We start from the raw sequence: 21,597 nt of genomic DNA on the forward strand, positions 1-21,597 counted from the left end.
CCTCAAACAGTCTGACTCCAAACTCCACTATGGTGAAGACCAAAGAGCTGTCAAAGGACACCAGAAAAAAAATTGTAGCCCTGCACCAGGCTGGGAAGACTGAATCTGCAATAGCCAACCAGCTTGGAGTGAAGAAATCAACAGTGGGAGCAATAATTAGAAAATGGAAGACATACAAGACCACTGATAATCTCCCTCGATCTGGGGCTCCACGCAAAATCCCACCCCGTGGGGTCAGAATGATCACAAGAACGGTGAGCAAAAATCCCAGAACCACGCGGGGGGACCTAGTGAATGAACTGCAGAGAGCTGGGACCAATGTAACAAGGCATACCATAAGTAACACACTACGCCACCATGGACTCAGATCCTGCAGTGCCAGACGTGTCCCACTGCTTAAGCCAGTACATGTCCGGGCCCGTCTGAAGTTTGCTAGAAAGCATTTGGATGATCCAGAGGAGTTTTGGGAGAATGTCCTATGGTCTGATGAAACCAAACTGGAACTGTTTGGTAGAAGCACAACTTGTCGTGTTTGGAGGAAAAAGAATACTGAGTTGCATCCATCAAACACCATACCTACTGTAAAGCATGGTGGTGGAAACATCATGCTTTGGGGCTGTTTCTCTGCAAAGGGGCCAGGACGACTGATCCGGGTACATGAAAGAATGAATGGGGCCATGTATCGTGAGATATTGAGTGCAAACCTCCTTCCATCAGCAAGGGCATTGAAGATGAAACGTGGCTGGGTCTTTCAACATGACAATGATCCAAAGCACACCGCCAGGGCAACGAAGGAGTGGCTTCGTAAGAAGCATTTCAAGGTCCTGGAGTGGCCTAGCCAGTCTCCAGATCTCAACCCTATAGAAAACCTTTGGAGGGAGTTGAAAGTCCGTGTTGCCAAGCGAAAAGCCCAAAACATCACTGCTCTAGAGGAGATCTGCATGGAGGAATGGGCCAACATACCAACAACAGTGTGTGGCAACCTTGTGAAGACTTACAGAAAACGTTTGACCTCTGTCATTGCCAACAAAGGATATATTACAAAGTATTGAGATGAAATTTTGTTTCTGACCAAATACTTATTTTCCACCATAATATGCAAATAAAATGTTAAAAAAAACAGACAATGTGATTTTCTGGATTTTTTTTTCTCAGTTTGTCTCCCATAGTTGAGGTCTACCTATGATGTAAATTACAGACGCCTCTCATCTTTTTAAGTGGTGGAACTTGCACTATTGCTGACTGACTAAATACTTTTTTGCCCCACTGTATATGCCCCCTGTGACTTCTGTGCCCTCCTGCTACATGCCCCCTGTGGTCTAGGTGGCCTCCAGCTTTGTACCCCCCTGTGATCTCTGTGCCCCCAGCTATGTTTCCTCAAGTTATCTTTTTGCCCCCTGTGATCTGTACCCCTAGCTATGTGCACCCTGTGATCTCTGTGTCTTCCTGTGATCTCTGTTCCCCCTAGCTATGTGCCCCCTGTGACCTCTGTGCCCCCCTGTGATCTCTGTGCCCCCCAGCTATTTGCACCCCTGTGATCTCTGTGGCTCCCAGCATTGTGCCCCCTTGTGATCTATGTGGCCCCGTGATACCTGTGCCCCCTGCTATGTACCCCTCTGTGAAATTTGTGCTCCCATGTGATCTCTCTTCCCCCGTGATCTCTGTCCCCCCAGCTATGTGCCCCCCCTGTGATCTCTGTGCCCCCCAGCTATTTGCACCCCTGTGATCTCTGTGGCTCCCAGCATTGTGCCCCCTTGTGATCTATGTGGCCCCCTGTGATACCTGTGCCCCCTGCTATGTACCCCTCTGTGAAATTTGTGCTCCCATGTGATCTCTCTTCCCCCGTAATCTCTGTCCCCCCAGCTATGTGCCACCCTGTGATCTCTGTGCCCCCCAGCTATGAACGCCCTGTGATCTTTGTGCCCCCTGTGATCTTCATGCCACTCCGTGATCTTCGAACCACTTCCCGGTAATCTCTGTGCCTGCCCCGGTGATGCCTGTCCCCCCAGTGCTATATATCGCCCCTCCCCCAGGGCTGTATACCCCCAGGGTTGTATGTGCCCCCAATTGATGTGTATATTCCCCAGTGCTGCATTTACCCCAAAAGTGCTCTATATCCCTCCGAGTACTGTGTACCCCTAGTGCTGTATATCCCCCCACCTGTGCTGTATATAGCCCCCAGTGCTGTATATAGCCCCCAGTGATGTATGTGACCCCACCGGTGATGTATATTCCCCCCAGGGACATGTATACCCCCCAGTGCTGTCTGTGCTTCCTAGTGATGTATATAGCCCCTCAGTGATGGCTATTCACCCCAGTCTCCCCAGTGATGAATATGTCCCAGCATTTCCTGTGATGTCTATGCCCCCCTAACCCCTCCTGTAATTTATATGACCCCATAGTCTCTTGTAATGCATATACAGCAGTCTCAATGTTTCCTATGTTATGTATGTACAGCAGTCCCAGTGTCTCCTATGTGGTAAATATACAACAGTCCCAGTATCTCCTTTGTGATGTATATACAACAGTCCCTGTGTATCCTATGTGATGTATATACAGCAGTCTCAATATTTCCTATGTTATGTATGTACAGCAGTCCCAGCGTCTCCTATGTGATGTAAATACGGCTGTCTCAGCGTTCTCTATGTGATATAGATACAGCAGTCTCTGTGCCTCCTATGTGATGTATATTCAGCAGTCCCAGTGTCTCCTATGTGATATATAGACAGCAGTCACAGTGTCTCCAATGTGGTGTATATACAGCAGTCCCATCGTCTTCTATGTGGTGTATATACAGCTGTCTCAGCATCTCCTATGTGATATATATACAGCAGTCCCAGCGTCTCCTATGGTGATGTATATGATTTACAAAACTTATTATGACAAAAAGTTGGCTGCTCTCCTGGCCAATATAAACCTGGAAAAGCAGCTGTGAGAAGCAACATGATCAGTATCACCTAACATCACAGCTGCACCAAAGAGAAGCAGCTCCAGCCGTCACATTAAGGGTGCGTTACCGTAATTAATTGTTTGACTAAATATACCAGGGTAATTTTCAAGGTGATCATTTTTGTGTGGCCCCCGAATGATGGTAGAAATTTCCAAATGGCCCCTGGCCAGAAAAAGGCTCCCCACTCCTGGTCTAGGGTTTTGATCTCTCCCAGCAGACAAGCAATCTCCTGAGCACATTCCCTTTTCCTACGAGCCCATTACTTAATGAAGATACCTCTAATCACGCACTTATGTGCCTCCCATACAATGCAGGGGTCTGTACCCTCAACAAAATTTGCTGCAAAATATGTGTCCAGAGAGTTTTGTAAATCTGACCTCATGATTGGATCATCAGAAGAATTGAGTTCAGACGTCAAGGACAGTCTGGCCCTAAAGGCAGGAAGAGCTACAGAGAAACTAACAAGTGCCTGAGAAGATATTATCTACAGTTGTGCTCAAAAGTTTACATACCCCGGCAGAATTTTTGCTTTCTTTGCCTTTTTACAGAGAATATGAATGATAACACCAAAACGTTTTCTCCACTCATGGTTAGTGGTTGGGTGAAGCCATTTATTGCCAAACTACTGTGTTTTCTCTTTTTGAACACAACAGGTTCTCCTGCTGTCCGGGTGCTGAATAGCGTCTGTCTTTGACCATTCTTTTCGGACATCAAGTGTTTTTCATTTGTTATCTAGCCTATCCTATCACACTGAAGCACTGAAGCTGATACTATTGAAAATGAAAATGAGCCAGGCAGCAGGAAGGAAAAATATCCTTTCTTTAAAATTGCCATTCCTTTTGAATCCACTTTTGGTTTTGGCTAAAAAAAAAATCTACATCAAAAACTTGCTCAAAAACTGTGGTGTTACTGTTACAATGTATGTGATTTAACATTACTGGTAAAATGTCTATCATAGAGCTTTTGTTGGTGATATTTTCTTGCAGTAGAAGGTGTTGATTACAAGAACAGAATATTTAGCTTAATTAATTGAGAATCCTTCAGGTGTTTGTTTCTTTCAATTTCAATTCATTTTAATGAGACAAAGTCTCCGGAGATAATGTGCTGTTTGTTACATACTTAGTGCTAATGATTAAGTCACATCTTCCTTGATGTATCTAGACTAATCTATAATTTTGCGAGTTGGGAGTTAATCAACTGAGAATGTTTTTCTAAAGCAGAAGCCGTTAACGAGCTTGGAGTTGGAACCAAACCCCCAATGATAAAGACCCTTGACATTTACTATGCCAACCATAACACGCACACATTATACAGTTGCTGAATTGTTAGAAGAGAAGGAATAGATTGTAATTGTCTCATCTCAGTAATAAAATATTTCTTATACGAGCCCCAAGAACTTGTACTCCAGTAATTATACTGAACAAACTTAGATCTCAAAGTAACAAAAGGGTGCTTAAAGAGAACTTGTCTGTAGAGATGAGAACCTTTCAAGGTTTGGTTCAGTTCGAATTGGCGAACGTCATGATGTTCACCGAACAGTTCGTTGAACATATCCAAATCCGATTGAATTCAATGGGAGGCAAAATCAGACACATAGACAACACCTTCAGGGAGTGCAAAAAGCAGCCAAAATAGCTCAGATTAGGGGAAGACACCAGGAAAAGTGGCGTCAATTGATCCAGAGCAGAAAAAGTATGATTGACAATTTCTGTTACTGGATGGGCTACTCAACTCCCTTTCTTTGACGGCTGTACAGAGGTATTATTATTATTTATTCTTATAGCGCTTTACATGTGAAAAGGGGTATACATAATAAAAACAAGCACAATAATCTTAAGCAATGCAAGTCACCGACTGGTACAGGAGGAGACAGTACCCTGCCCATGAGGGCTCACAGTCTACAAGGGATGGGTGAGGATACAGTAGGTGAGGATAGAGCTGGTCATGCAGCAGTATGGTGAAAAAAGGGTTACAGTAGGTTGTACGCTTGTCGGAAGAGGTGGTTCTTCAGGGTCCCTTTGAAGGTTTCCATGGGATAGTCTGATATCTTGGGGTAGAGAGTTCCAGAGTAGAGGGGATGCATGGAAGAAATCTTGTGTGCGATTGTGGGAAGAAGAAATAAGAGGGAAGTAGAGAAAGAGATCTTGTGAGGATCGGAGGTTGCGTGCAGGAAAGTACCGGGAGACGAAGTCACAGATGTATGGAGGAGACAGGTTGTGGATGGGTTGTATGCCATGGTTAGGATTTTGAACCAGAATCTCTGAGTAATGGGGAGCCAGTGAGGGGATTGACATACAGGAGAGGCTGGAGAATATCGGGGTAATAGGTGGGTTAGTCAGGTTGGATTGTTTATGATAGATTGGAGGGGTGCAACACAGTTAGAAGGGAGGTCACAAAGCAGGAGGTTGCAGTAGTTGAGGCGGGAGATGATTATGATTGCATAGACTAGGGTTTTTTCAGATGTTTGATTAATGTACAGATCTGGGAAATATTTTTAAGTTGTAACTGGCAGGAAGTGCAAAAGGCATGGATATGTGTTTTGAAGGAGAGATCATAATCCAGGGGTTACCCTGCATCAAGTGGCCTCTCCGCCTCTTCCTGAACCTTAACATCATACACAGTAAAGTCCTCAGAGGTGGTACCCCAATTACCCTTATTTCCCCCCACGTCACAACTCTTCAACTACCCAACTAACTGACTAACTCTGGGGAACCACAGATGGACGAGTCTGCAGAGCAGTTCACAAATTCAATTCCATGGGCATCAGAGGTCTGCTCCAAAGATTGACAGACTTAAGAGAATGAAAGCATCTGCACCAATGCCCAACATTTTTTCAGTTGGATCCAGGGCCAGATGAAGAAGGGTTCGAGCAGAATCCAGACCTTCATCAACAAGCATTAACCCCCGTGTGTGTAGGTGATCCTGATGAGACTCAGATACCTGCGGCGAACGCGGACTGTACTGTGCTGTCTGGTAATGAAGGGAGGGTGAATCTCAGGGCAAGGAGTGGGAGAACATAGAGGATGACGATGAGGTTGCAGATCTTATTTGGTGTGAACCCAGAGTCATGCAGCTGAGTAGTAAGCAGGGGAGGTGGAGGAGGGGGAAGATGAGGACAAGCACTAAATCTTCAGCCACAACTCTGGCTGTGGCCAGCAGTCATCGCAGGTCTGCAGTTCACATGGGTAGCAAGGGTTGCCTAGCCTGGGTCTTTTTTGTGCTGAAAAGGATGACCCACCTGACAATATCTGCCAACTTCGTAAAAAAAACTCAGTAGAGGCAAAAATTCCAATAATTTGACTACTACATGCACGTAACGGGACATGCACGATCAACATGTGTTAGTCTGGGAATCTCACTGTGCTAAAATACAGCCTGGCGGGTCTCACCAACCACTGGCTGCCCCATCAACCGCTTCTGCTGCTTCTTCCTTTTCCGTCACTGTGGCAAATGTAATCACACAGGTCTCTGGATGCAGAAACCCCATTTGTTTACCCGCTACAGTCAGGGTGAGGGAGAGCCCGTCAGCTGTTATTTAAATGAACATGCGTGGTGTTTTTTGACAGATCATAGACACCGAGCACATCACATTTTTCTCAATCTATCATAACATCTCCACCTACAACTCAATCACAGTCCAGCAGTTTGTCGTCATCCTACTTCACCCTCTCTCAGCACAGCAACCAGCCCTGAATCCCACAGTTGTGGTCACATAAAAAATGTTTCCTTCTACACATGCAAAATCTAAGAGCTTGAACTTCAACATCTCCAATCTGTTGGCTACGGAAATGCTACCTGGTGTATACAGAAGCTTTCCGAAAGCTGATGGCTATCGCAGTCCCCCCACTACTAGTTGTCTAGTCACCATCACTTCTCTAAGAAAGATGTGCATGCTTTACAGCAGCATGTCACAGACATCACCCTTTCCTTGAAAAAATCTATGTCTGCCAGGGTGCATTTCACCACTGAAACCTGGACGAGCAAGCATGGCCAGGGGTGCTACATCTCAGTGACTGGGCACTGGGTGACTCTGGTGGCTGTGTGGGCAGGTGGGAAGGGTCTGCTTCACAAGCCTTGGAATCCTCAAGGCTTGCATGGCACTTGGGGATGGAAAACTAAACCACTACATATCAGAGGATAGAGAACTAAATTACTGGACAACAGAGGTTGGAGAACTAAACTACTAAACACCTAGGATTGGATAACTAAACCCCTACACACCAAGAGTTGGAGACCTAAACCAGTAGATACCAGGGGATGGTGAACTAAACCACTAGCCACCAAGGTGTCACTAGACACCAAGTCTTGGAATCTTCAAGGCTTATGGGACAAACCTCTGTATCTAACACTTCCTCCACTGCTTCTGCTTCCTCCATCTCCTCTAGGGCCTCCACCTGCTCCCTCAAACTCTCCCTTAGGCTGGAGTCACACACAACGTATAAAAATACGGTCCGTTTTTTACAGACCAAATACGCAGAAATGTTCCCTGAACAGTGATCCATATGTCATCCGTAGGCAAGGTGTGGCTGCGTATTTTGCACATGTAAACCTCCGTATGTAATCCGTATGGCATCTGTATGGCAAGATTGTCTCGCCGGCTTGCAAAATGAACATAGAATGGATCCATGGGCTCAAATATTCGTTAAAACATATATACAGTCTATATATATATATATATATATTATTATTATTATTATTATTATTATACATTTTTATAGCGCCATTTATTCCATGGCGCTTTACATGTGAATACGGGGCAAATATAGACAAATACATTAAACATGAGCAGATAACAAGGCACACGAGTACATAAGGAGGGAGGACCCTGCCCGCGAGGGCTCACAGTCTGCAGGGGGTGGGTGAGGATACACTAGGAGAGGGAAGAGCTGGCTGTACGGCTGTTCAGTAGGTTGAGGATCACTGCAGGCTGTAGGCTTGTCGGAAGAGATGAGTCTTCAGGTTCTTTTTGAAGGTTTCTATGGTAGGCGCAAGTCTGATGTGTTGGGGTAGAGAGTTCCAGAGTATGGGGGAAGCACGGGAGAAGTCTTGGATGCGGTTATGGGAAGAAGAGATGAGAGGGGAGTAGAGAAGGAGGTCTTGGGAGGATCGGAGGTCGCGTGTAGGTAGGTACCGGGAGACCATGTCACAGATGTATGGAGGAGACAGGTTGTGGATGGCTTTGTATGTCAGTGTGAGGGTTTTGAACTGGAGTCTCTGGGCGATAGGAAGCCAGTGAAGGGCTTGACACAGGGGAGAGGCTGGGGAATAGCGGGGGGACAGGTGGATTAGTCGGGCAGCAGAGTGTAGGATGGATTGGAGTGGTGCCAGAGTGCTAGAGGGGAGTCCAGAGAGTAGGAGGTTGCAGTAGTCGAGGCGGGAGATGATAAGGGCATGCACTAGCGTTTTTGCAGTGTTGCGGTCAAGGAAAGCACGGATCCGGGAAATATTTTTGAGTTTGAGACGACAGGAGGAGGCAAGGGCTTGGATATGTGGCTTGAAAGAGAGGGCAGAGTCGAGGATCACCCCGAGGCACCGGGCGTGTGGGACTGGGGATAGTGAGCAGCCATTGACATTGATGGATAGGTCTGGTGGAGGGGTAGAGTGAGATGGGGGAAAGATGATGAATTCTGTTTTGTCCATGTTCAGTTGTAGAAAGCGAGCAGAAAAGAAGGCTGAAATGGCAGACAGACAGTGCGGGATTTTGGTAAGCAAGGAGGAGAGGTCAGGTCCGGAGAGGTAGATCTGCGTGTCGTCAGCGTAGAGATGGTACTGCATACCGTGGGATTCTATGAGCTGTCCCAGGCCGAAAGTGTAGATGGAGAAGAGTAGGGGTCCTAGAACAGAGCCTTGAGGAACACCGACTGACAAGGGGCGAAGTGAGGAGGTGGTGTGGGGGAGGGAGACACTGAATGTTCGGTCTGTCAGATATGACGAGATCCAGGAAAGGGCCAAGTCTGTGATGCCAAGGGATGAGAGGATTTGTAGCAAAAGGGAGTGGTCTACAGTGTCAAAGGCAGAAGACAAGTCCAGGAGAAGGAGGACAGAGTAGTGTCGCTTGCTCCTGGCAGTTAGTAGGTCATTGGTGACTTTAGTTAGGGCAGTTTCAGTTGAGTGATGGGAACGGAAGCCTGATTGTAACCGATCAAAGAGGGAGCAGGAGGAGAAGTGGGAGGACAGTTCAAGATGGACGTGTTGCTCCAGCAATTTGGAGGCATAAGGGAGAAGAGATATTGGGCGATAGCTAGACACAGAGGATGGGTCGAGGGAGGGCTTTTTGAGGATGGGTGTGATCTTGGCATGCTTGAAGGATGAGGGAAAGACACCTGTTGTGAGTGAGAGGTTGAAGAGGTGTGTTAGGGTTGGGATGAAGACCGTGGAAAGGTTAGGGATGAGGTGGGATGGGAGCGGGTCAAGCGTGCAGGTGGTGAGGTGTGATCTTGACAGGAGGGTGGAGAGCTGATCTTCACATATATATATATATATATATATATATATATGTCAGTGAGACACATATATATATTTATATTTAATACAGCACTAGATACTGTAGCTTAAAAGCCGGTAATTCAATTGCCGGCTTTTGCTATCTCCTTATCAAACGCGACAGGATATAAGACATGGTTTACATATAGTAAACCATTTCATATCCCTTATTTTTTTTACATATTCCTCACTAATAATGTTAGAATTGTCTGTGTGCAAAATTTGGGGGCTCGGTTGTGAATTCAGCTTTTGGGCTCCCTCCGGTGGTTGTAGAGGGTAATGCAGTTGTGCCTGGACTGCAGGAGTGGACAGGTGTATCTACTAATTGCAGAACTGACTGGGGTATATAGCTTTGGTGGATCCTTTAGTCAGTGCCAGTTGTCCATTGTTCTGGAAGGATTCACTTCCCTGCTGGTCTCTCCAGGTTGCTGTGCTTTTCTACAAAGATAAGTCCTTGCTTTGTTTTTGCTGTCCACCTGCTGTGGACCTATAGTTCTGTGCATATTCATGTTTTTGTCTTGTCCAGCTTAGTCTGTGAAGGATTTTTTGCAGCCTAGCTATTTCTCTGGAGATGCAGATATACCCCCAATGTCTTTAGTCAGATGTGGTGATCCATATTTTCTGCAGTGGATATTTTCTAGTGTTTTTTATACTGACCGCATAGTACTCTATTCTATTCTTTCTTTTTAGCTAGTATGGCCTCCTATGCTAAAATCTGATTTCATATCTGCGTATGTTATTTCCCTCTCCTCTCACAGTCAATATTTGTGGGGGGTTATCTATCCTTTGGGGATTTTCTCTGAGGCAAGATAGGTTTCCTGTTTCTGTCTTTAGGGGTAGTTAGATCTTAGGCTGTGCCGAGGGGTCTATGGAGTGTTAGGTACCCCCCACGGCTACTTCTAGTTGCGCTGCTAGGTTCAGGATTTGCGGTCAGTACAGGGACCACCTTCTCCAGAGTCCGTCTCATGCTGCTGCTAGGCCACCAGATCATAACAGTACAACTGGCCAACAATGAGTTAATTGCATCTCAGAAGAAGGGCGGGAAGCTTTTGAGCCATTTTTTTTTCCTTAGCCTGTTTGGTATTTTCCTCCCTCTTTACCTCTGGGTGGCTACGGAGTCTAGTATTAACATGAATGTTCAGGAGTTAGTTTCTCGGGTGGATCAGCTTGCTGCTAGGGTACAGGGTATTTCAGATTTCATTGTTCAGACTCCTGCCTTAGAACCTAAGATTCCCACTCCTGATTTATTCTTTGGTGGCAGATCCAAATATTTGAGTTTCAAAAATAACTGTAAACTGTTTTTTGCATTAAGAGCCCGGTCTTCTGGTGATCCTATTCAGCAGGTTAAAATCATCATATCTCTGCTGCGTGGTGACCCACAGGATTGGGCATTTTCCCTAGAATCTGGCAATCCTGCTTTGCTTAATGTTGATTCGTTCTTTCAGGCATTGGGGTTGTTGTATGATGAGCCTAATTCTGTGGATCAGGCTGAGAAAATCTTGTTAGCCCTGTGTCAAGGTCAAGAAGTGGCAGAATTGTATTGCCAGAAATTTAGAAAATCGTCTGTACTGACTAAATGGAATGAGGATGCCTTGGCGGAAATTTTCAGAAAGGGTCTTTCTGAATCCGTTAAAGATGTTATGGTGGGGTTCCCCACGCCTGCTGGTCTGAGTGATTCTATGTCTCTGGCCATTCAGATTGATCGGCGCTTGCATGAGCGCAGAGTTGTGCACACTGTGGCGTTGCCCTCTGAGCGAAGCCCTGAGCCTATGCAGTGTGATAGGATTTTGTCTAGAGCTGAACGTCAAACATTCAGGCGTCAGAATAGGTTGTGTTTTTACTGCGGCGATTCTGCTCATGTTATTTCTGATTGCCCTAAGCGTACTAAGAGAATCGCTAGTTCTGTTGCCATCAGTACTATACAACCTAAATTTCTGTTATCCGTGACCTTGACAGTACCCCGAAACACAGTGTCTGCAAATTGAGATTCTGGTTTGGCTATTATCCTAAGTCATGTGACAAGGCTCGTTAAAGGGTAGAAATTGACTGTTAGGATTGCTACTTCCAATAGGTGGCACTCAAGTTCTAGTCCTCTTCCTCTCTGAAGAGACAATTTGCATATTTTCCAGAGGAGCATTGCGGCTTTAAGTCTCCTCACCTCAACATGCTTAGGATTTCGCTTGCCGGTGGACAGTCATGTCAGCACAAGTATGTGATTTGTATACTTCTGGCCACATTCTGACTAGACGTGCCTGGCCTCACTCAGTTCATTTTCATTGAGTGATGCCACACATGTCTAGTTAGCATGTGACCGCATGTATGTAAATCGCCAGCATGAGAGAATCCTGACAGCATGCAGGGCACACTGTGAGAAATCAGAAGTCTGCAGTCACACAGAATGACTGCAGACTCATTACAAACCTGGACATCCACTTTAATGCTCCCAACATAACATAGCAAACAACATTTACATCCAGGTACTCATCCACATCTTATCTCTGCAGACTTCCATCTTCTCCGCTCCCTTTGTAGAAAATCTCTACATGATGCCCTTAAAGATAGAAGTGTCATTATAATGCTCGTGAATAAAAAATTGCCCCTCACTATATTGTCTGCACAAAATGTGACCCTCACACTGTCCCTCTTCTGGTACATGCTCTTTACACTGACCTCTCCTTTCTATACCGGCCCCCCCTCTTCACACTGTTCTCTCATACTGTGTCCCCCCTATAGAGCTCAGTATTTATACTGTACTCTCTCATCACACTCCCCCTTCCTGGTACACTGTCCCCTCCTGGCTGTGCCCTTACATTGTCCCCCCCATGCTGTGCCCCTACTGCTCAGTTTCTAGTCTGTGCCAACTCACTTTTCTCCCCCCATACTGTCTCTTCACACTATTCCCATCCCTCCTCATACTGTCTCCTCTCAAATCCCCCCTGTTCACCATACTGTCACCTCATATATTTACCCCCTAACTTTCTATACTGCCTGCTCACCTGACTCCTCATACTATGTCTGCACTCATCCCATCACCTTCACTCCCCGTACTCTGTCCGCATACATTTTTCACATCGCTATTCATACGGTGTCCGCATACATTCACCATTCGCTCCTCATACTGTCTTTGTGGCACCCCAGGAGTCCAGTTGCCACAGTGGCATTGCCTCCCTCACAGGGGGTGATGTCATGCCTGGAAGCAAGGAGGGGTCCCCTTACCAGGTAACACCAGCATCCAATACTTTCCTACTCCAGACCTGAAGGGGGAGCTCTACACCCGCTTTCAGGAGAGCTTCCCTATAAGTTCTGGCCTGGAGGTGGACTTAGTCAGTAGTGAGTAGCTGTGAGGAGAGCAGGCAAGTCAAGGAGAACCTGGGGAGTGGAGCTGTAGCCAGGCTCACCCCAGAAGAGAGCGCTGACAAAAGAGGATGCCAGAGTCCTTGGCTGTACGCCACGACAGCCGAATCTGCAGGGCAGGGAACTGCAAGCTCCCTGGCCATACTGACGCCTGGAGGCACCGCAGCAGACCAAGAGCCGAGGCTGCCAGTGAAAAGGCAGTGCCCGTGATAGGCTCACGCTGTCTGCCATACAGGTTAGAAGCAACACGCAGGAGAGGAACTTGAGCTTGGCTTAAAGCAGCAAGGACCTAGAGAATAGCACAGAAGGAAGACTTCCAAACCCACCTGGCTAGGTGGATCTCAAGTTGCTTCCAGGCTGCCCAGACCCCATCATCATCTGATTCCCGTGCCCCAGACTGCACCTGCACTAACAAGGTAAAAGAAACTGCAATCCTTGTGTCCTCCAGTCCCGCACCCTCAGTCCTGCACGCCATCGTCTACAATCCCATACCAACTATACCGGTAGCCCTGGGCCTCGCTCCACCTGTGGGGGCAGAACCATCCCAGCTGCATCACCATCGGCCCCAGCGGTCCCCATAGGCAGCGTCGGCCATCCATTGCCGAACACCACAGGTGGCTTCACAAACGAATCTCCCATAAACTTTATTCCCCTTGCATTTTTATTGCACGTCCAGGGCCATGGAACGGGTCGCTGCTGTGACAACCCCCTTAAGAACCGTCTGACCGGCCTGCGTATCCCACAACCCTGGTGGGCGTCACATCTGCACCCATCCCCACTCACCATACTGTGTCTGCACCCATCCCCTATACTGTTTCCTCATATATGCCCCCATTCCCTCATAGATTCCTTGTACATGCCCCCCATTCCCCAGTACTGTTTCGTCATGCCCTCATTTCCCTTACTGTTTCCTCATACATGCCCCCCATTCCCCCGTACTGTTTCCGCATACATGCTCCCCAGTCCCCTGTACTGATTCCTCATACATGCCCCATCTCCCCCTTTGCTCTTCATTTTGTGTCCTCAAATCTCCCCCACACATTAAATCCCCCATCCTTACTCCAAATCTCCCTACACACATTAAATCCACCATCCCCACTCCAAATCTACCCCCACACATTAAATCCTCCCATCCTCACTCAATATCTCTCCACACATTAAACACCCCCATCCCCACTCCAATTCCCTTCACACACAAATAACCCCATCTCTAATCCAAATCTCCCACCACACAATAAATCCCCTCATCCCCACTCCCATTCTCCCCACACACATTAAACACCCCATTCCCACTACACATAATAAATCCCCCCATCCCCATGTAAGGTTCTAGCAGGAATGCAGGATGCAGTGAAGAGCAGGAGGCAGAGCAAGAGTTAACGGATTTTATCTCATGTACAGCACCATGGAATTAATGGTGCTATATAAATAAATAATAATATAGGTATATGATTTTCTCAGCAGTAAATACTCCACGCATGGAGTGAGGGGTTGTAAATATATAGGCCCACAAAGTGTATATAACAATGAGGTAACTATAATGGGTGAAATATCAGGTTAACTTTTCAGTCTCTGGTTCCTGGAAAATCCTACGATGGCGCTGCAGGTGGCCCAAGAAGTCCCTAAGCCGGTTCAAAAGTAATTGTTCACTTTCCCGTCTTTTTCATCTGGCCCAGACCGACATGACAATTTCTTCTAGCCAGGACTTGGCAGCAGAGAATGCAACAAAGATTTATAGGGCAGCACGGTGGCTCGGTGGATAGCACTGCAGCCTTGCAGCGCTGGGGTCCTGGGTTCTAATCCCACCTTGGACAACATCTGCAAGGAGTATGTATGTTCTCCCAGTCTTTGCGTGGGTTTCCTCCCACATTCCAAAGACATACTGATAGGGAATTTAGATTGTGAGCCCCATCGGGAACAGTGATGATAATGTGTGCAAAACTGTAAAGTGCTGTGGAATATGTTAGAGCTATATAAAAAGATTATTATTATTATTATTTTGCGTCTCATATTTTCAGCACTGTCCCCAATGGGACTATTCCCAACCTGCACAAACTCCTCATCTTGCCGATGTCCCAATACTGAGCCGCTGCTGCCATATGTGACCCTGTTACTATCTACTGTGTGGTTGTCTGTGCCCTCTAAATTCTAAAGCAACCCTCTAGAATATAGTGATTCCAGGTGCAAGTGCCCTAGAAAAACAGTGCCCACATTTATCCCCTAGAAAGTAATAATGCCCGGTGTGCTCCTTCACAGTAACCTGGAGGTTCCCTTATAACAATAAGTGCCCACTTTACATTTAATAATGTCCCGAGTCTCTCCCTTTAAAGCTCCCCTCTACACAATATGATGCTCTTATACAGTCTAATGCCCCCTCACACTATATATATATATATTTTGACCCCTTACTATTCGCCAGTTTGATAGCTCTAACACTAATCTCCACACTGTATGACCCCCTAGATAGTCTCCATATAGTATAACGCACCTGACAATCCTCAATATAGTATAATGCACACCCCATAGGCAGCCTCTATAGTATAATGCAGCCTCTAATATAATGCACCCCATAGGCAGCCTCTATAGTATAATGCAGCCCCTAATATAATGCACCCCCATAGGCAGCCTCTATAGTGTAATGCATCTCCATAAGCAACCTGTATCATATATTGTCAAACAAAAAAGGCAGCAAACTTTTGCACCAAAACTTGCAAACATGTAAAATGAAAATTGAATTGCATTGCTGCACTAGAAATATGAAAATGTGAGAAAGTTTAGCTCAAAAATTGGCCAATTCATGTGTACCTGGTAGCCACGATAAGGTATTTCTCGTATACCAGGACCTAGCAATGCTTTTCCTCACTTAGAATAAAGTCTTCATCTGTATGGAAACATGAATCCTCTGTTAGACTAAAATCTATCTCTCTGTGGAGGGGGTAGTGGTCCTGCTGTGATTAAAAACACCTGTGGCTAAAAGGCGGAGTGCTCAGTCAGAAGACTAATGAATACAAATTTCAAAAAACTGACTGTCACATCCAAACATAGACTAAGTGTGAACAGGTGCTGAACCTAGAGTCACCAACTACTCATATACACTCAAACAAAAAAGGCAGCGCTAAAACTTGCAATCATGAAAAATGAAAATTGAATTGCATTACTGCAATAGAAATATGAAAAATTTGTATCATATATTGCACCCCCATAGTCAGCCTCTATAGTATAATGCATCCCCATAGGCAGCCTGTATAGTGTAATGCACCTCCATAGGCAGCCTGTATTATTGCACCCCCATAGGCAGCCTGTATAGTATAATGCCCCCTGTTGTGAATTCTGTTGTCAAGCTCCCTCCTGTGGTTATGAATGGTACTTCGGCTGGTTCTGTCCATGGGCTTCCTCTGGTGGTTGTGAGTGGGGCTGAGGCTTCTGAGGTTCCTTCCACAGGTGACGAGGTTAATTCGTTAGCTGGCTGCTCTATTTAACTCCACTTAGATCATTGCTCCATGCCTCCTGTCAATGTTCGAGTATTGGTCTAGTTCGCTCCTGGATCGTTCTTGTGACCTGTCTGAGTTCCTGCTTGTTTTTCTCTTGTTTGCTATTTTTCTGTCCAGCTTGCTATTTTGATTTTTGCCTTGCTTGCTGGAAGCTCTGGGATGCAGAGGGGCGCCTCCGCACCGTGAGTCGGTGCGGAGGGTCTTTTTGCGCCCTCTGCGTGGTCTTTTTGTAGTTTTTGTGCTGACCGCAAAGTTACCTTTCCTATCCTCTGTCTGTTCAGTAAGTCGGGCCTCTCTTTGCTAAATCTATTTCATCTCTGTTTGTAATTTTCATCTTAACTCACAGTCATTATATGTGGGGGGCTGCCTTTTCCTTTGGGGAATTTCTCTGAGGCAAGGTAGGCTTTATTTTTCTATCTTTAGGGCTAGCTAGTTCCTTAGGCTGTGATGAGTTGCATAGGGAGCGTTAGGAGCAATCCACGGCTATTTCTAGTGTGTGTGATAGGATTAGGGATTGCGGTCAGCAGAGTTCCCACATCCCAGAGCTTGTCCTGTTTTATTAGTAACTATCAGGTCATTCCGTGTGCTCTTAACCACCAGGTCCATTATTGTCCTAACCACCAGGTCATAACAGTACAGGTGGCCCAAAGTATTAATGCATCTCAATAGAGGGATAAGAGAAGTTCTGAGACCATTTTTTTTCTTTGCAGTGTGTTTTGTCTCTCTTTTCCCCTTTACCTCTGGGTGGTTCAGGATACAGGTGTAAACATGGACATTCAAGGTTTGTACTCTTGTATGGATAATCTCACTGCAAGGGTACAAAACATTCAAGATTTTGTGGTTCAGAATCCGATGTCAGAGCCTAGGATTCCAATTCCTGATTTGTTTTTTGGGGATAGATCTAAGTTTCTGAATTTCAAAAATAATTGTAAATTGTTTCTTGCTTTGAAACCTCGCTCCTCAGGTGACCCTGTTCAACAAGTGAAAATCATTATTTCTTTGTTACGTGGCGACCCTCAAGACTGGGCATTTTCCCTTGCGCCAGGAGATCCGACATTGCGAGATGTAGATGTGTTTTTTTCTGGCGCTTGGATTGCTTTATGATGAACCAAATTCAGTGGATCAGGCAGAGAAAATCTTTCTGGCTCTGTGTCAGGGTCAGGATGAGGTAGAGATATATTGTCAGAAGTTTAGGAAGTGGTCTGTACTCAGAATGAATGTGCCCTGGCAGCAATTTTCAGAAAGGGTCTCTCTGAAGCCCTTAAGGATGTCATGGTGGGATTTCCCATGCCTGCTGGTCTGAATGAGTCTATATCTTTGGCCATTCAGATCGATCAACGCTTGCGTGAGCGTAAAGCTGTGCACCATTTGGCGGTATTATCTGAGCATAGACCTGAGCCTATGCAATGTGATAGGACTTTGACCAGAGCTGAACGGCAAGAACACAGACGTCGGAATGGGCTGTGTTTTTACTGTGGTGATTCCACTCATGCTATCTCCGATTGTCCTAAGCGCACTAAGCGTTTCGCTAGGTCTGCCACCATTGGTACGGTACAGTCTAAATTTCTTTTGTCCGTTACTCTGATTTGCTCTTTGTCATCCTATTCTGTTATGGCATTTGTGGATTCAGGCGCTGCCCTGAATTTGATGGACTTGGAGTTTGCTAGGCGCTGTGGTTTTTTTTGGAGCCCTTGCAGTATCCTATTCCATGGAGAGGAATTGATGCTACGCCTTTGGCCAAGAATAAGCCTCAGTACTGGACCCAATTGACCATGTGCATGGCTCCTGCACATCAGGAGGATATTCGCTTTTTGGTGTTGCATAATCTGCATGATGTGGTCGTTTTGGGGTTGCCATGGCTACAGGTCCATAATCCAGTATTGGATTGGAAATCTATGTCTGTGTCCAGCTGGGGTTGTCAGGGGGTACATGGTGATGTTCCATTTTTGTCTATTTCGTCATCCACCCCTTCTGAAGTCCCGGAGTTTTTGTCGGATTACCGGGATGTATTTGATGAGCCCAAATCCAGTGCCCTACCTTCTCATAGGGATTGCGATTGTGCTATTAATTTGATTCCTGGTAGTAAGTTTCCTAAGGGCCGACTGTTCAATTTATCTGCGCCAGAACGCGGAGTTATATAAAGGAATCCTTGGAGAAAAGTCATATTCGCCCGTCGTCGTCACCATTGGGAGCAGGGTTCTTTTTTGTGGCCAAGAAGGATGGTTCTTTGAGACCTTGTATTGATTACCGCCTTCTTAATAAGATCACAGTCAAATTTCAGTACCCTTTGCCGCTGCTGTCTGATTTATTTGCTCGGATTAAGGGGGCTAGTTGGTTCACCAAGATAGATCTTCGTGGTGCGTATAATCTTGTGCGTATTAAACAGGGCGATGAATGGAAAACAGCATTTAATACGCCTGAGGGCCATTTTGAGTACCTGGTTATGCCATTCGGGCTTTCCAATGCTCCATCAGTATTTCAGTCCTTTATGCATGACATCTTCCGAGAGTACCTGGATAAATTCCTGATTGTATATTTGGATGATATTTTGGTCTTCTCGGATGATTGGGAGTCTCACGTGAAGCAGGTCAGAATGGTATTCCAGGTCCTTCGTGCAAATTTTTTGTTTGTGAAGGGGTCAAAGTGTCTCTTTGGAGTTCAGAAGGTTTCATTTTTGGGTTTCATTTTTTCCCCTTCTACTATCGAGATGGACCCTGTTAAAGTCCAGGCCATTTATGATTGGACTCAGCCGACATCTGTGAAGAGTCTGCAAAACTTCCTGGGCTTTGCTAATTTTTATCGTCGCTTCATCAGTAATTTTTCTAGTGTTGCTAAACCGTTGACTGATTTGACCAAGAAGGGTGCTGATGTGGTCAATTGGTCTTCTGCGGCTGTGGAAGCTTTTCAGGAGTTGAAGCGTCGCTTTTCTTCTGCCCCTGTGTTGTGCCAGCCAGATGTTTCACTCCCGTTTCAGGTGGAGGTTGATGCTTCTGAGATTGGAGCAGGGGCTGTTTTGTCGCAAAGAAGTTCTGATGGCTCGGTGATGAAACCATGTGCCTTCTTTTCTAGAAAGTTTTCGCCTGCTGAGCGCAATTATGATGTTGGCAATCGAGAGTTGTTGGCCATGAAGTGGGCATTCGAGGAGTGGCGTCATTGGCTTGAAGGAGCCAAGCATCGCGTGGTGGTCTTGACGGATCACAAGAATTTGACTTATCTCGAGTCTGCCAAACGGTTGAATCCTAGACAGGCTCGTTGGTCGCTATTTTTCTCCCGTTTTGATTTTGTGGTTTCGTACCTTCCGGGCTCTAAGAATGTGAAGGCTGATGCCCTGTCAAGGAGTTTTGTGCCCGACTCTCCGGGTGTTCCTGAGCCGGCGGGTATTCTCAGAGAGGGGGTAATTTTGTCTGCCATCTCCCCTGATTTGCGGCGGGTGCTGCAAAAATTTCAGGCTGATAGACCTGACCGTTGCCCAGCGGAGAAACTGTTTGTCCCTGATAAATGGACTATTAGAGTTATCTCTGAGGTTCATTGTTCGGTGTTGGCTGGTCATCCTGGAATCTTTGGTACCAGAGATTTGGTGGCTAGATCCTTTTGGTGGCCGTCTTTGTCACGGGATGTGCGTTCTTTTATGCAGTCCTGTGGGACTTGTGCTCGGGCTAAGCCCTGCTGTTCTCGTGCCAGTGGGTTGCTTTTGCCCTTGCCGGTCCCGAAGAGGCCCTGGACGCATATTTCTATGGATTTTATTTTGGATCTCCGTCTCTCAAAAGATGTCGGTCATTTGGGTGGTTTGTGATCGCTTCTCTAAGATGGTCCATTTGGTACCCTTGTCTAAATTGCCTTCTTCCTCTGATTTGGTGCCATTGTTTTTCCAGCATGTGGTTCGTTTACATGGCATTCCGGAGAACATCGTTTCGGACAGAGGTTCCCAGTTTGTTTCGAGGTTTTGGCGATCCTTTTGTGCTAGGATGGGCATTGATTTGTCTTTTTCCTCGGCTTTCCATCCTCAGACAAATGGCCAAACCGAACGAACTAATCAGACTTTGGAAACATATCTGAAATGCTTTGTTTCTGCTGATCAGGATGATTGGGTGTCCTTTTTGCCTTTGGCTGAGTTCGCCCTTAATAATCGGGCCAGCTCGGCTACTTTGGTTTCGCCGTTTTTCTGCAATTCTGGTTTCCATCCTCGTTTCTCTTCAGGTCAGGTTGAGTCTTCGGACTGTCCTGGTGTAGATACTGTGGTGGATAGGTTGCAGCAGATTTGGACTCATGTGGTGGACAATTTGACATTGTCCCAGGAGAAGGCTCAACGTTTCGCTAACCGCCGGCGCTGTGTGGGTCCCCGATTTCGTGTTGGGGATTTGGTTTGGTTGTCGTCTCGTTATGTTCCTATGAAGGTTTCCTCTCCTAAGTTTAAGCCTCGTTTCATTGGTCCGTATAAGATTTCTGAGGTTCTCAATCCTGTGTCATTTCGTTTGACCCTTCCAGCTTCTTTTGCCATCCATAATGTATTCCATAGGTCGTTGTTGCGGAGATACGTGGCGCCTGTGGTTCCATCCGTTGATCCTCCTGCCCCGGTGTTGGTTGAGGGGGAGTTGGAGTATGTGGTGGAGAAGATTTTGGATTCTCGTATTTCGAGACGGAAACTCCAGTACCTGGTCAAGTGGAAGGGTTATGGTCAGGAAGATAATTCCTGGGTCTTTGCCTCTGATGTTCATGCTGCCGATCTGGTTCGTGCCTTTCATTTGGCTCATCCTGGTCGGCCTGGGGGCTCTGGTGACGGTTCGGTGACCCCTCCTCAAGGGTGGGTACTGTTGTGAATTCTGTTGTCAAGCTCCCTCCTGTGGTCATGAATGGTACTTTGGCTGGTTCTGTCCATGGGCTTCCTCTGGTGGTTGTGAGTGGGGCTGCGGCTTCTGAGTTTCCTTCCACAGGTGACGAGGTTAATTCGTTAGCTGGCTGCTCTATTTAACTCCACTTAGATCATTGCTCCATGCCACCTGTCAATGTTCCAGTATTGGTCTAGTTCGCTCCTGGATCGTTCTTGTGACCTGTCTTCCCAGCAGAAGCTAAGTTCCTGCTTGTTTTTCTCTTGTTTGCTATTTTTCTGTCCAGCTTGTTATTTTGATTTTTGTCTTGCTTGCTGGAAGCTCTGGGATGCAGAGGGGCGCCTCCGCACCGTGAGTCGGTGCGGAGGGTCTTTTTGCGCCCTCTGCGTGGTCTTTTTGTAGTTTTTGTGCTGACCGCAAAGTTACCTTTCCTATCCTCTGTCTGTTCAGTAAGTCGGGCCTCTCTTTGCTAAATCTATTTCATCTCTGTGTT

This window comes from Ranitomeya imitator, chromosome 10 (assembly GCF_032444005.1).
Source record: "Ranitomeya imitator isolate aRanImi1 chromosome 10, aRanImi1.pri, whole genome shotgun sequence".
NCBI lineage: Eukaryota > Metazoa > Chordata > Amphibia > Anura > Dendrobatidae > Ranitomeya > Ranitomeya imitator.